Below are 17,292 nucleotides of genomic sequence, written 5' to 3'. Positions count from 1 at the left end.
TTGCCGGGATTCGAACTTGCGTTAGCAAGCTGTGCACGGATGTCAAAGCGAGCGTTGTACTCGCTGTGCCATTTGACAGGCTACAGTGAAGTGGCACAGCGAGTAGAGCGCTTGACCGCCTATAGACCGGTTAAATTATTTCTATTAACCCACCCTGTGTTGTCTGCCTTTTTCAGAGCCCTCTAAACAACAGGGGATCAATTCGGCGGTGATAGTGCGTGGTAGAAAACATTGTGCCACTTTCAACGAACAAGTTCAACTTGAGCGGTCTTTAATGCTACGCTATTGTAATTATATTTGGTATAAAATAATCTAAAGGGTTACTTACAGTACAATTGCAATTCCCATTGTCTACGAGTGGTGCAGTCCCAAAATACGACTCTGCGTGTGCCAACGATCTTTCGCATAGTGATATAATATATAAAAGTGGTTTTGTTTCATAAATTTCATCCTTATCTTCTCTTACGTTTTAGCAATACTCCTTCAAGAGAAGTCTTTCATCACAATCTCTGTCTGTCAAGGTCAAAACACAATACAACCTTATAATCCGCTTCGTGAGCCTCTCCGGGGCCCGAGAAAAAAATGGAATCAGCTGACCTTCACTGTGAACAAGCATAAATTCTTACTTTGCAACATTCTGTGTAAAGCCATCTGTAGAAGTTGGTTTTTGCACGCCATGTTTGTATATTTTTTGCGTGATATTAAAAAAAGTTTGTTTAAAGGACGTTATGGTTTTAAGTACAGCCGAAAGACTCCTGAAAATCGCAAGTTATGGTAAGCTATGAAAAATAACTCGCGCCACCACTGTGCACTGCTAAAACTAACACCCAGAACATCAAAGATGACATCGCAAATGTCATTGATGAAATCACTGATGACATCACATGTGTATGTACTTTTCATGGAATTTGTGTACTAGGGATTTTTATTATAATGTTGCGAAAAAAGTGTCAAGGATATTGCAATAAATATCATACCGTTATCAGTGCTTTGAACGATGCATTGATATAAATAGCATTGTATTATGGGATTCTATCTAGTATACTGAGCTACTAATGGAGAAACATAGCATTGTGTGCAGAGTACAAGATGAAAGTATAATATTTGTAATGTTAATATGTTGAATAATATAATAATTGTCCTGAAATGTTCGAAAATGCACAAAATGGGGGTGTTCTGAGGACGTTATTCGTATTGTGTGATTGCTTAGCTGTATGCAATGAGGGAATGGCACAGAGAGTAAAGTGGACGCCTTCCGCGGACACTGCGGCTGTTCGTGGACAGGGCGTGCTACATCCGGGTTTTTCCAGGAAATCCAACATGGAAAGAAGACTGTATGGATCAGCCAATCAGATGTCGAGGTTGTGGATTTGTGTTGAAAGAGACTGTGTGTGGTGAATATGGCAGAAGTGGAGAAAGTCAGGGTGTTGGTGCTCAGAGATATGTTTGAGCATGGTTTACAGCAGTACGCTGAATGCAGGCATGTTGCAAAGAACTTTGATGTGAAAGGAGTGGAGGTGGTGTGGAGCACTGTGCCTGATTGCAATGTACAGGGAATTGTACAAGTTTGTGAGGATATGGCCACGATGAACAGTCTGCATGTGGTAGTTTTGCACTATGGTGCTTTCCATTTGGGCAACGTCATTGCCCCTACTTTGTTGGCTGATTTGGAACGCTTGGTTCAAGCCGTAATGAAGATCCTTCCAAATGCGAAAGTAATTTTTTCTGGATTACTACCTAGGGCAATATGGGACAATAGTTCAGTTTTTTGTCCTCAGCAAAACATTGCTAGGTGTGTCATCAACCGAGGCATGTGTGCCTTCATGCTTAGAGCTGGTATGTTCTTCTGTAACAATGAGAATATTGATGCCAGTAATGCTGTTAATTTTAAAGAAGATGGCATTTCTTTATCTTTTACGGGAAATGCCTTTCTATTTTGGAATGTAAGGGTTGCTTTGGAGAAGGTTATGTAAAGATTTTAGGAGTAAAGTAAGAAAAAAAAACAAGAAAAAAATACAAAATAACAGGTGTCTGTCAAGCATCTGTAAAAAAAAAACGGCTCTTTTAAGAGCCAACTTCAAAGGGGAAATGGGGCACAATATTTAAATTTACATTCACCACGCTCAGATTTTTGATATGTCCACGGACATGGCGGTAGTCCGCGGACATGAAAATCACTACGAGGGGGTTAGTATGTTCTATGTTACATGTATATGAAGTCAGGGATATTATGGTTAAGTTGTGCTACTAAAAACCTATGAAATTCAGTGAAAAAACTTTGTTAAAGGGACGTTATGGTTAAGTTGCTCTACTAAAAACCTATGAAATTCAGTGAAAAAACTTTGTTAAAGGGACGTTATGGTTAAGTTGCGCTACTAAAAACCTATGAAATTCAGTGAAAAAACTTTGTTAAAGGGACGTTATGGTTCAAAGTAAAACCGAAAACCCCCTGAAATTCGGCAGTTATGGTAAGATAAGCAACCATAACTCGCGCCGCCACCGTGCACTGCTAACACTAACACCCAGGACATCAAAGATGAAATCCCTGATGAGTGGATCTCATCAGGGAAGGCTCAGGAATATTTAATGTATTCTAGAATATGATCTGTTGACATGGGTGTAGAAGGGGAAATTGTTGTCATAGGGTAAAGATGCCTCCAATCAAAAACCATGCTGTTGTCATTGCCCCACGAGGAGGCCTGGAGATATCCTCCAGAAACTCCTGACATGACGAGGTGAACTGTCCCTCTCTGAGTCATAGTCTATGCTTCAGTAACCTATGAGTATCACCATCCAATTCCTGAAGGCTTCCCGCTCTAATGGGACCTGTTCTTTTATTTTAACCCTTTATTTATATTATAATTGATCAAATATACCAATTATAATCAACAACAACTAAAGGGAAGTTACAATTCTTGTGAGTTTGCGGCAGTGCATAGCATGATTAAGGGGAAACCATACCACAGTTACAGAACATAAGGGTACTTGAAGAAGTCATATCATCTATACATCCCTACTGTCCAGCAAAGGGTATGGAACCTGCTTTTGCAGGGTGCCCTGCCACTAGTTTGGTATGAACAAGAAGAATATGGGATGGCACTTCTGTCTACATGCCCCCTGGCCATGAATAACCTTCCCCCTCTGTCCTTTTGAACTGACCCTACCAGAAGTGGAATGGAATGTCATTGAGTCAATCAAGGATTTCCAAGTCATATGACCTTGTAGAAGGTATGTCTTAGTCAGGATGCGATGCTGTTCTGTCCTTCTCAGCTGAGTTTCTTGGAGGCTTACAATTTCTGTTGCTGCCCTATCCAGCTGTACAGGAGAGAAAGCTACACCTCACAGGCCCATAGAAGTCAGAGCTCGCTTTCAAGTACTTTAAAATGAGATAGCTTTACCTTAAGGTGGATGGGGGTGAAGGTTCTTACTCCAACACCAATCAATAAGGACAACTCAATGGTTTGGGAAAGGGGAGTCTGTTTAATGACAAGTACAAAAAACGGCAAACATGGAAATCAACAGTGATGCGACAGTCTGTCTCGCTTCAACTCCCAACGACTTTGTGCAATCAGTAACAGTTATACTCAATATTCATCATCATTGATGTGTTACACTCAAACGTTTGTCATGCAATTCTATTGATTGGAAAAGGTAACTTAAATATAGGTGCTATATCTGTATGTGGTAACGGAGTGTGAGGATTGGATAAACATCATTAGGTGGGCGTCTAAGCCCTTCGCCCAAAATGACTAAGGTAGACGTCACTAAAAGTACAACATCCCATTGGTTCTACTATCTATAGGACCCTAGATTATTTGGTCCACTATGATTTGGTTGGCTTCAACCCCATGCATAAATCTCCACTTTAATTAGCAGCACACAGAATGGTCAACCAGGTGCAGGATGCCCCAAGATTCACTCAGCCTCCCTTCCATCAATCAGTACTTTAGTGCTATGTGTCAATTGGTTGGCTGTGGTCGGCCTCGAAATTGTAGCTTCTTGTCAGGAAACGTTATGGTATCTTATGTTTGGGAGACAGCCAAGCGTAGGTGCCTCTTCTCGCTCTGCTGGTCATGTGCTAGTACACCGTGAATCTGCTTGGTTTTCCTTCTATTTGTGCATTTAATTCTTATTTGCCTTGCCACCTGCCTGGGCCTCCTTATCGCGACCTTCACGTGGCAGGCTGCTCTGTTCTTAAGTTTCGATTCTCTGAAGCTACTGTCCGCCTCCCTCTCTTTGTCTGACCTCGACTTCCCAGGCACGATCTGCTTCTTGCTGAGTTTCGATTCCGCCGTCTCTTTTCTTGTTTTAGTTGGAATACGAATCCTGTCCTGTTTGACCCCTACCAGCCTGATTTAATTCTGCTTTGTGTAAAGTGGACTTGCACTTATATAGTGTGCTTCGTTGAGGTAGATATATAATTGGTGCTTGCTGCTCTATTCTTCTACTGAGCATAGCAAGCCACACTGTTTTCCTAGCTTCTTGCGGTTACAAGCATATGTACAGGTGTTAGGTGGTTGAATAGCTTCAATCTGCTTTATAGTTTAAGTTTCTTTATATTTCAACATCCTCTTTCCTTCTAAGTTAATGATATCCTTATTCATGGTGTTTTGTCTCTGTGTGTCATCTTTCGATTGTCGTTTCTTTCATCTGTGAGTCTGTCGGGCTGTCGTGATGTCACTATTCATCTTCAATTAAGGCCTGTTGAGTCTCTTCTGGGACAGTGTTTAAGCAATCTTCATTTCTTGTTAATTGCTGGTAGGGTTTTCTCAATGGATACCTTACTGTCCATGGTTGTCTGGTTATTGGTACTTCAATAGGTATGGCTCTTCTGATAGGCACTGGGCAGAGCGCTAATGCTGCACTCTGCTGGTTTATTTGCTCATCATACATCACGTATCTCGGTGTGAACGTTCCTGGTACTTCAAAATGGGCGGCTGGAGTGCAGGCTATATTTGGGATCTCCTCTACACTTCCCCCTCTGGTCGGTTTATCAACCACTTCTGCTTCCTCTTTTGGATTCATCTTTCTTGGTTTTTCTGTATCCATTTCTTCTTCGTCTTCTGGGTTTGTACATGATGGTTTGAAGGAATGTCTCTTTGGAGTCCATATTTTTATCACTCCTTTCAGGCTTTCTGCTGTCTTTACATGTTCATCCTTGTTCCATGTCTTTAGCTAACATTGTCCATTTGGGCTGCATTAGATCCATTTTCCTTCATAATTTCCGCGTTTCCTGGGATAAAGAAACTTCGTACCCTCTGGCGCATGCTCGCTTGCCTTCACAAAGTCTCTTATTTCATTGTCAGTTAGATGTCTGGGCTTCCATCCTGGTATAACATCAATCATAATTTTCATCCCTTTGGCTTTCTTCGCAGTTTTCTGGCATTGCGAGATCACTATCTTGATAACACAAAATCCTAGTAATATCATTACTAGCAGGGCTCCCAAGAACTTGAATGCATCTGCCATCCATTGGGGAACCCATGAAAACAGTGACCCAAACCAGCTGTCATCATCAACCTCGTCGGTTTCATTAATCATCTGGTTCTGCAGGTTTGTCAGCATACACATGGCTTCTGTTAAAGTTCAGTTTTCTTCGTCATGAGAAGGTATAAATGTGCAACATGATTCTCCAATTTTTGCACAAACTCCTACATCCATAGCTGTGATCATGTCAAGTAAATATTTGTTCTGGAGAGTCATCAGTCGGATGGCTCTTAACTCTTCCTTGATCACATTGAATCCTTTTATTGTCGAGTTCATGGTTTGCAGTAACTCCCATCTGGTTATCTGCAACCATTTAGTATTTGCTCCAACTTGGAATCTTGGCATGAGGATTGTCGTGAACACTGATGAGGTGAGGCTGAACAGCCTGTGTTCATATGAAATTGCATGAAATGCTTTTTCTGATTTGGCAGAGAAATAATTTTCACTCTTCACTCGAGTTGTCAGTTCCACAGATCTTCTCTCCCTCAGGTGAGCATCTGCTTTCGGGAAACTGTCAATATTCAGGTCACCTTTCGGGATCACTAGTGCTGGAACACGGACATTCACTATTGTGCATGTGCCTCCCCAGTTTTCCGGCAGCCTGATGTATGCTTTTGATCCGCATGCCCAATAATGTTCCATGATTGCTGCAGTCCCATGAGTCATTCCTGGAGCTTCAAAAATGTGTCCGCAGTTCTGATTTTCTCCCATTTTCCTTGTGCCATTGTTCCTGAAGCACAATTTCGGGCTTTCTAGTGGCACTATCTGCAAGGGTCCTCCTCTGTCTTCGACCCATGTCAGTAATCTTGTAAGCTTTGGCCATACTAGTTTGCACAATCTCTGTGAGTTTTCTCTGGCTTCCTCGCAGGCTCCAAGGACCATCCATGCTCGGCAGATCACTACTTCTTCTTCCCATCCGTTTGGTGAAAGTACTGTTCCCCAAATCTGCATTTGGCCTCTGTTTTTCCAAATTCAAGCTTCTTCTGGAGTTTTTCCTTGGACGTTCAGTCTTGGGTTTATTTCCCATCTTATCCCTGCTCCTTTCACTTCAGGTTTCACATACCTGATCACGTGATTCCTAGTATGAGCTCTGTTTCTTGTCTTGATGTCCTGAACATAATCGTCTTCATCGGGATAATCTGTTTCAGTTGCCCATATCAATAAGGCATCTCTTCCCATGAACTGGCCTCTGGTGTTGCACATTGTCTTTGTGACAGACAGTGTGCCGTCGGGACATCAATTTCTACAGCCACGAAGATCTTGGATTTCCCCATGCTGTACGGTAGAAGTGCACAAACAAAGCATTCTCCTTCTGAATTTCGTCTTCCAACCTCTTTTATGTGCTCGTACCAAATGTTGTTCCCTACATGTGCTGTGCTGTCCAGGTAATCGTTTAGTTCATTATTATCTTCATGTAGGCTTCTCTCGATTCTTAATGTTTTCCTGTAGTTTGCTATAACTACATCTCTGAATGCCACTGTATGGCTTTTTCTTGCTGGGGGGTTCTCAGGTATCCTGGTCCATGGCGCAGGCTTCTTCATCTGCGCCATTTGAGTGGACAAGAGTCTGGCAGCTCGTTCCTGGTCCTCGTGCATCTTTTCTCTGCTGCGTGCAAGTGCCCATGTCAACCATCCTAGCACTGGTCCGGTATATGGTTGTATTGTAGGCCTGGTACTTGTCCCTAGTGTTGGAATATGCGTGCTGGGTAATACAGTCTCTGCCGTTTTGGTCTTCAGTTCCTTTTTTCGTTTTCTCGCTCTTGTTAAGTGCGGGAATAGAAGGTCTACTAACCTTTGTGTTCTTGCGGAGAGTTTTTCTGAGGCCGCTTCTGTTTTCTTAAGGGCTTATGACAATACTGCTTCTGTTGGCCTTCCTCTTAATTCTTCTCGTTTTTTCTCACTATCTCCTGTGAAAGTTTTTGCGGTAGGCAGTCTCATCTTCTCTGCTGCTTTCGTTTGAGGTTATTTGGTCGCTTGGCCTGGTTCGTGTGCCTTCAGTGTGTGTGTGTGTGTAATTGTTAGTGATTTCACTTCATTCATCTTGTGCCGACCCTGTCTCCGGCCTTTATCTTCATTCGTTACCTCAAGTGTGTGTGTATCACTGCTAATCACATTCATTTCGAGTTTGTTTCCTCCACCGTCAGATTTTCTAGGGACTGGAATGACTATATAGGGTTTGTGTGCTTTTGTGGGTTTCATGCGAGTATAATCAGGTGGGTGCACTGAAATTGGAACACCTCATGCACCAATAAAGAATGCATTTCCGATTGTTAGTGACAGTAAAATAATGATAAATACAATGCATAAATACATTATAGTTCGATATCGAAGGCGACAACATTTTCTTCCAGAAAAGCGGGGGTGCCTCTCTGCTTGTGGGAGGACCAGGTTACTGTTCTAGGCCCCCATCTCGATCATTCGCCAAAATGTCAATGTTATTGTTCCCCCACCCAGTAACGTTCTCAGAGTTTTGCGTCAAAAAGTGTCAGGTGCTTCACAAGTGTCCCCCCTCTTGTGAGTGACGATTGTCTCTTAATACAGGGTACAGTTTCTTTGCTAAACTATGGGAAGAATAGACTAAAATAATACTTTGATGAGTCACCTTTACTGTGCATGTTCACAGTGTGTGAGTTCCCAGTCTACTTCTCGAATCTGCTTCAGTCCTGAGGACATGTTGGACACTGGTCAGTATAAGAAAATAGCGAAAAACCACAACAAATATATCAACTAAGGTTCTTGACTCTGCTCCCTCGATCTGTCCCTCGGCGAAGGTCTCTTCAGAATCTCCTCAGATAATCTCTCTGATGGTTGGAAAGTTCTACTTGGAGTATTATTCCATGCAGGAGCATTCCCATTTGTGCGATATTGGCTGGATCTCTGATGAAGGTGAGGACGTCAACCTCGATAGGTCTCCCCACTAATTCCGGAAAGTCAGTAACTAGTTGAAAAAGGACATTGTGCGCTAATCTGCTGTCTTCTGGTGATAGGGACATTTGTCCAGTCTTTGTTGAGATTCAGGATTATACGTTCTTTCCTTGATGTGAACAATGTTTGCACTGTCCGGTCGCGTGGAGTGCGACCAAAATACTGATCTTATTTAACAAATGGCTCAAATGTTCAGTGTATGCTGGATCTCGAAGGAATGTCAATGTATCAGTTGTTCCCCCGACAAGAGATGGGCATTCTTCGATTATGCGAAAGAAAAGTGTATTGATGAGTTCATTTATTTACGCCTGTGGTGGAAGCATTTGTTTCCTTCTCACTGTACTCAGGGAGTACGATGAATGTTTCAGCAATGACATTAAGCAGTTGCCTGATTATTTTTTCGTTGTCAAAAGCTTGAAGAAAGTCTGTGACACTGGTGAGCCTCCCTACCAGTGACGGATATGATCTTAACACTAGGTGAAAGTATGTAACCATGTCCTTTGTCATGTTTCTACTGTGGGACACCGTAAGTGCTTCCAAACAAGGTCTCGGTTTTGGATGAATCGAGATGCTGTATTTGCTTCCAATGTACGTATCCTTGATCAGAGTTTGTCATAGTCCTTTCCTCCTTGCGGCTTGAGAGTGTCTTCGTTCAAAAGTTCAAGTGAACAAAACATGATGTGGCTTATACGTGCAATCTTTATTCTTCACCCTGCAAGAGTGTCCATTTTTTATGTCCTTATCCCCCTTTTTGCTTAGAGGAAGTGTCCAAGTTAGGCCACAACTTGCAAAAGTTCTTTGTCTTTACTTTGCTGGTCATGCGTCCTTCTTTCTCGTCATACATCTCGTCTGCATGTGCTGTGGTTCTTCCCTGTTGTCTGTAGTCTCTTTGCGGTGGGGTGCAGCAGGGGGGTTCCTCCGATGTATGGCTTGATATCACCCAGGAAAATCCAAGCTCTTCTTCCTTGTAGCTTGACTGCGGATGGAGTGGTGTCTTCAACAGTGAATGGTCCGTTGAATCTTGGCTCGTCCCACCTTTTCCTTGTGTGATTCCTCACCAAGACGGTGTCTTCAGGGAAGAGGAGTGGAACACTTTGACCCTGAGCTGTGTCTGGTTCAGTGTCTCTTTCTTTGTTCTGTGCTGCGCTGCACCCTGTTTGTCATCGCTACAGCTGGTCTGAAATTACAGTAAGGCAAGATGTCATGCATTTCAGATAATTTTGCATTTCAGAACCCAGAACCTCTCCTGTTGACTGGGCGTCACATCTAGCTCTATCTCGGGGTGTGAGGGGAGTTCTCATTCTCCTTCCTGTGATCTCGTGTGGCGTAAGATGATGGTCGGAGCCAGGTTGGTTCCGAAGAGCATACAGTGCCAGTGGAAGGCAGTGCAACCATCCCCTCTTTAGAATAAGTTTCAATTTGGCTATCCTTTCCATTAACAAGCTGTTGAGCCTCTCACAGATCCCATTACCTTCTGGATGATACGCCGACGAGAACTTGTGCTTTATACCAAGCAGTAAGATAATCTGCTCAAAGACTGCATTTACAAAATGAGCCCCATTATCTTATCTCATCACTTCAACACACCCCACCTGGGGAACACTTCCCTCACTAAGAATTTGGCAGCACAGGTATAGTTTGGGTGTGTACATGGACCTGCTTCTATCCATCTAGTGAATGGACACACCAGGACAATTAAATATCTGTACCCGTTGCAAACTTGAAGTGCTGAAAAGGCCCATTTGGCCTGGGGATGACTCCTCTCATTACTTTTAATGTGTGCCCAGCGGTGAATTGCTGGCAGATTACGCAGTACACCAAAAAGAATGCAACATGCTCAGCTAAATTCGGTGTGAACCAGTCTTCAGCGAGCGTTGCTGCTAAACTCTCTTTTGTCATGTGCATCGGGTAATGCAACTGCGCTATTTTTAGTAGGGCTACAGGCATCACCGGTTTACCAGTGCTGTCTTGTCACCACAAACTGTCAGAGGGGTTCAAAGAACACCCTCGACGTTTCCACAAGTTTTTCTCTTCCTGTGGTGCCTCCCCTTGGAGCTCCATTAGTTGCGTTTGCCCAAGATTGCTATAGGCTTCTGGTGTGGTTCGTGCTACCATCATCCTCTCATGGGTGCACGCCACTTCCACAACCGTCTCCTTTTTGGATGCCATATGCTTGGCTTCTGTGTCTGCCGCGTGATACAAAATCTGTCCCTTTCGTGTGGGCGCCGCATTTCACGACCGCTATGCCCACTGGGAACTGTAGTGCCTTGATCAGCCTGTCCAATAATGCTGCGTGCTGCACTGGCGTGCCATCCGCTTGGAGGTAGCCCCTCCTTTTTCCAGCGCGCTAAACCTGCGTGCACTGTTGACGTCACATAGGCGGAGTCACTGTACACCGTTACTTCCTGGTCTGCGTGATTCTCAATGGCGAGTATCAACGCCAATAATTCTGCAGCCTGTGCTGAGTAATGAGATGGTATTCGCGCACTAACAAGTACTCAAAATTCTCCATTTGCTTTGTGTTTCATCACAGCGACGCCTGTGTATCTCTGCCCATTGCTTTGGTCGATCCTCGAAGAACCGTCAATAAAGACAATCTCTCCTCCTGCCAAGGCATTTTCTTTTACCCTGGGGATTTTATCATAGAATTCTTCATAATTCGTGCAGTCATGTATTGGCTCTCCTTCAGTGACCGACTCTGCTATAAACATAGCTGGTTCTCTATCTTACATCAGACTATTTTGATCGATGGGTTGGATATGATCACTTCATAAGCAGAATCTGCCCTTTGGTTTCTCTAAAATGGCAAATAATGAGTGCTTGAGGTATAACGTCATGGAACACCCCATTACAATGGTTGTCGCTTTCTCTATGGCGAACGCTGCAGGAGCTAAACTTTGTTCGCATGAGAAATGGCCTTTCATTACTGGGTCCAGGTTCCCACTGTAATATGCTAAGGGATTGTATCCCAGCGAGGTTCTTTGGGCGAGCACTGCCGTCATAACGTTACCATCTGTGTGTGAAAACAGGTAAAATTCCTCTGCATAATTGGGAATTCCGAGAACTGGAGCTGTGCAAATCGCTCTCTTAAGTTCAGTAAACCCTTTCTCCATTGTCTCAGACCATTCAATCTTTTCCTTTGTCACTTGGGCCTTCTTTAGAGCCTGAAGTAAAGGCTTCGTATAGGAGCTATAATCGAAAACCCATGCCCTAACATAGTTGCATAGGCCTAGAAAGCTCTGCATTTGCTTTATCGTGTGTGGCTTAGCCGTGTTCAGTATGGCTTCAGCCCTTTCTGGGGTCACGTTCTTGCCTTCATGTGAGATTAGCTGGACTATGTACAGCACTTCCTGCTGACAATATTGTAACTTTTCCTTGTCAACCTTATAACCTTTCTCAGCCAGTATAGTCAGTAGCTGAACAGAATCGTGCCTGCATTTTTCTTCTGTGGTGCTGCAGATAAGGATATCATCCACATACTGCAAGATGGTACTTTCTTTTTTTCTTTTTTTTTTAAGTTTTATTTTTGTTGGCAAAGGCATATAGCAAACACGTACATCAGGGTGAGTATTAAATTCAGACCATACATGCATCAGATCAATGGCAACGTTACAATGAAACAGAGCAGCAAGTGAGAAACGATGGCATCACAACACGTCAGGAATGGTGCAACGCTTCAATGCGGGGTTTGGGATGACTCTTCCCCCGAGGAAGCCTCATCTAGGCCGTGGAGATAGCTGTTAAAGGCAGTCCAAATGTTCTTGGGGCGGGATCGGGTCGGGAGGGTATTGATGAATTCTTCCTCACAATTGCGGGACCAGGTAAGTAGATTCAGCCATTTCTGGACTGAGTGGGGAGAGGAGCTTTTCCAGTTTTGTAAAATACATTTCTTGGCCACAATGCAACCCACATTAAAAAATGTGGCCATGGATTTCGCCACATCAGACTGCCACACACCAAACAGGGCTCCCAGTGGGTCTGGGTACACCGGGGTATCACAGATCTCAGTCATTGTTCCCAGGACCTTACCCCAGAATTCTGTGAGCATCAGGAACCCCCAGAACATGTGTAGGTGATGAGCATTCTCCGCCCTACAGCGGGGGCAAAGTTGAGGAGTGGTTCGGGCGAACCTGGAGATCTTGTAAGGAGTGTAGTATAGTCTATTAAGTAATTTATACTGAATGGTGCGATAACAAAAATTAAGGGAAACCCTGCTAGTGTGTGAACACATCTTCCACCACATGTGCTCTGTGAGGTCCAGTTCTAGTTCGGTCGCCCAATCATCCCGGGCCCTGAAGGGTTGGGGCGCAGTGCCCATTAGCAATATCCTGTATAACGAAGAAACCACCCCACGGGCACCGCCTGAGTTGGCAATGTAAGCAATCCCGGGAGACTCTGGATGCTCAATGGGTAAGCTTGGCCAGGCGGCCCGAAAGGCAGCGCGGAGTCGGTAATATTGCAGAAATTCCAGTGCCGAGACAGAATGGCCCTGCCTCCATGTTTGTGGCGTAATGAATTGCCCATCTGGGTAAAAATCTGCTAGAGCCAGGTATCCCAGGGCCTCCCAGTGATGCGCCAGGGACATATCATGTGTGGGTTCCAGCCCGGGGGATCGCCAGGCAGGGAGCCACTTATGATACGGGTGGTGTTCGGCACTGGACTTGAATATTCGACTCCAGGCATGTACGGTGGTATGAACCGGGTCGATAGGGGAGTCCGGCTCATATTGCCGATGCAATATCAGTGACATAACATTGACGTCCGCAGCCGCCAGAGCTTCCAATTTAACGTGGGGGTGAGGAGGAGGGCCAGGGTACCAATAGGAAGCAAATTGTGCCTGAGCAGCGGTCCAATACTGCACCATGTCAGGGGCAGTGAACCCGCCTTTATCATACAGGGGTGTCATGTCAGACAATTTTTTCCGTACTGCCCCAGAGTGCAACAAGAACTGCGCGCAAGCCCCATGTAGTCTCGCGAAATATTTCTTACCGGGCCAAATGGGGATATTGCAAAATATGTATAGCAGCCTGGGGAGTAATACCATCTTGCCAATGAGAGTCTGCCTGCCAGTGACAATGGGAGGGGGCGCCATCGTTCCATTTTGTCTTCGGCTTGTTGTGCCGCTGCTAAGTAGTTATCGGCTAGTAGTGTTTCTTTAGTTAGGGATATCTGGACCCCTAAGTACTTAACCCCTTCAGGGGACCAGCGCAAGGGGTACTCTGTGGTCGGCTGTGAAGTGGACCTAGTGAGGGGGAAGAGCTCAGATTTGGTGTAATTTATCGTGAATCCAGAATGCATATCTATGCGGGTGATGTCCCGTAGTATTGGATCAAGGTTATTGGTAGGGTCTCTGATGAATAGCAGTATGTCATCGGCATAAAGTGAAATGATTTCGGGAACGTCTTTCAACCGTATCCGTTTGCATGAATGGCGTGCCCTAACATGATCCGCCATTGGCTCTATTGCCAGGGTGAAAAGAATCGGGGAGAACGGTCAACCCTGACTGGTGCCTCTGTGGAGTGAGATTAGGCCAGACGTCTGGGAGTTGACTCAGACCCTGGCCACTGGCGAGGCGTACAGTAATTTAATGTATCCAATCATGTTAGGTCCAATGCCCATGGCTTCCAGCACCTGCCACATATACTTCCAGGACACAATGTCGAATGCCTTCTGGGCATCGAGCGTGACCGCCACTGCCTTGGCGCCTTGGTCAATTCGGGCCATGACATTGAGGAGTCTCCTAACATTATGGGACGTGGATCTCCCAGGCACAAACCCCAATTGGTCATCATGTACCATATATGACATGATTGGAAGAAATCGGTTGGCATTCACTTTAGCGAAGATTTTAGTATCAAGATTCATTAGCGAGAGGGGTCTATATGACCCACATTCATCACCGGGCTTGCCGGGTTTAAGTAATACTGTAATGGCAGCCTCACGTAAGGTGGGAGGGAGAGAGCCCAGTCGGAGTGCCTCATCCCACACTTCAAGGAATTTAGGGGCCAGGAATGCAACGTGCTCCTGATAAAACTCTGCCGTAAGCCCATTGGGGCCGGGTGCCTTGCCCTTAGGGAGACCTGATATGGTGTCAACAATCTCATCCAATAGAATCAGAGAGTCCAGTTGGTTCCTGGTTGCGGTGGAGACACAGGTCATAGGAATCTGCTCAAGGAGTTCTCTCATATGAGATTCATTGTGTTCGGGAGGTTGAGTGTTTAGGTCCGTGTAGAAGTCTGTGAAGGTGTCCAATATCCGTTGGTCAGACCATTGCATTGCCCCTTGTTCATCCCTGACACAGGTGATCTGGGTATGGCCCCACTCTGCCCTCGTCAGGGCGGCTAAGGTTTTGCCGGGTCTACACCCTCTCCATACTTCTGAGCCGCCAGAGGGCGGCTAAAGTTCGGGACCTCCCTTGTAGCCAATTCGTTAAATGATTGCAACTCTTCGCTGATCTAGAAGAGGACAGCAGGGTCAACCGACGCCGGGTGTGCCTGTTCTAGTTCGCACAATCTAGCTTCCGACCGGCTGAGGGCTGTTCTGATAGTTTTAAGGACCCCAGCCTCCCTGGAGATGGCCATTCCCCTGATAAAGGCCTTAAAGGTGTCACATCGGGTTGCCATTGTGGTGGTTTGGGATGTGTTGTGTTCAAAATAGGATTGGATGTCTGCGAGAATGTCTGCCTTAAAGCGAACATCCCGAAGGGCGGCCGACTTAAATCTCCACGTATTGATGGTAGGCGGGGAGGCACCAAGGTCCAGGGAGAGCAGGATTGGAGCATGGTCAGAGAGCGTGCGGGCAAGTATGCATGTGTCTACCACTCTACCCAGCATTCCGCTTGACAGTAGAAACATGTCAATTCTAGAGTGGCTGTCATGGACCGAAGAGTAGTAGGTGTATTCACATGTCTGTGGGTGTAGTGTCTACCATACATCGCGTATATCTAGGGTTGTGCAGTGAGCCAGCAGTCTACGTGATGCACCAGTCAGCTGCCTAGGGGCCGTGCCAATCCTATCGAGGGTAGTGTCTAGGATAAAATTCATATCCCCACCCCAAATGATCTGTACCCCACATAGCCTAGCAGGATAGAGGCCACTGAATCAACAAAATCGGGCGAGTCCATATTTGGCCCATAGGTATTCACTAAGAGGTATTCTATATTGGTTATCATGCAATGCAATATAACATATTTCCCCTCTGTGTCGATGTAACTTCTGTGCAGTACAAACTTTAGTGACTTTTGAATCATCGTCAGGACCATCCTGGCCCGTGTTGAGTATGACGTGAAATATCTATTGGGGCCCCAGGATGGCGCCATACACTTTGTGAGGGAGCCCATGGCGTGCGTCTCCTGTAAGAATAGTATTTTACATCCATGTCTGTTGGCGTAGGCCATGACTCTACGGGCCTTGGTGTAGTTGCTCAGGCCCTGGATGTTCCAAGACATTACTGTAGTAGGCATTCTCAGGGTTCAGGGTACATCCCAGCTCTGTCGCCGTACGATGCATTCACCATGCGAAGCAACCTCATTAGCGTGTCCCGATGCAGTGTAGTGCTCAATTCTACCTCTGCCTTTTCCAATAACAGTCCCCAGCCCATACCCTCCCCCCACCCGCACCACCCCATCCCCGTGGGTAATGTGTCCACCCACCCCCCTCCCTTTAGAACCAAAGTCCCCACCAATACGGGGGTTAGCGATGGGATCCCAACGTGGGTCCAATTCGCTGGTGGCCCAACTGGGGCCAAAACCCAACAATAACGTAACAAAAATGAACATTGCAATCGCAGTGGGGTGCGCTGTTGCCGTGAGGTGGAATAGTGCATTCCTGGAGTGAAGCATACTATGCTCTCCTCCGTGAATGAAATTGTCATGTTCAACTTTGTCATTAAGTCTCGACCCAAAATGTTTACTGGGGTCTGACGTGAATATAATAAAGGTACATTCATTTCGCACTCTCCTATGGAGACTGGGAGTGCGTCTTTAAAGGGAACCTGACTGTGAGCTCCTGTAAAACTCTGAGTATATATGGGATCGCCGGACAAGGAAAACTTGCCTTCACGTATGCACGAGCGTGTTGCACCCGTGTCCACTAGGATGGAATATTCTTTACCCCCTATGAGGGTCTGGTGTCACTGATAGGATAGAGCACATCAGGGCTCCCAGTGAGCTGTCCTAGTTTATATATGACTTTGGCCCACTGTGCTCTTGCGGTTTTTCCCCATTCCCAGTGTTTTTTCCCCTTCCATGGTTCTGGGCCTGCCCCGTGCTCATCGTGTGTGACACTTGCAACGGTGCCTGTTGGGATTGTCCTTGTGAAAAATTCCCTATGTTTTGTGGTTGCGCTCCTTGTTGCGCTCCTTGTTGCGCTCCTGGCGCTTGTTGCAGCACCGTGTGATTCTGTGCAACGCCCTGTTGTAAGACTGCAAGTGGATTGCCTGCTCCTATTCCTTGGCCATTCTGCATCATGCCTTGACTTCTGCACGTGCAAGCCAAATGCCCTGTCATTCCGCACAGCCAACATACTGCTGCTGGTCGGATTATTTGTCTGTTCGACATATCTGGGTTACCATTTTGCATGTTTTGAAAGACTCCTTGAAGTATTTCGGAAACCTCCCTGATTGCTCTGCCATCCTCTTCCTTTAAATCCTCTTCCCCATGGGTGAGACCCTACGTTACCCTGGTTATGCTGCTGTGCATTAGCCACCTGCTGCATGCTCTATTCAGCTGCGTTAGTTAGCATGGCTCCCTAAAGAGCATACTTTGATCATTTCTTTTGCACCAGCTTTGCTTCCTCACCCTTTCGAGTTGCCTCCTTTCTGCGATTCTTTTCTTGCAACAGTCTGCAGTAATGTGCGATAGTCAACTATATTTCAGCCCAAG

The sequence above is a fragment of the Ambystoma mexicanum genome, chromosome 2q (genome assembly GCF_040938575.1).
Source record: "Ambystoma mexicanum isolate Mex_15411 chromosome 2q, UKY_AmexF1_1, whole genome shotgun sequence".
In the NCBI taxonomy this organism is placed as follows: domain Eukaryota; kingdom Metazoa; phylum Chordata; class Amphibia; order Caudata; family Ambystomatidae; genus Ambystoma; species Ambystoma mexicanum.
Note: the sequence above shows the minus strand (reverse complement) of the source record.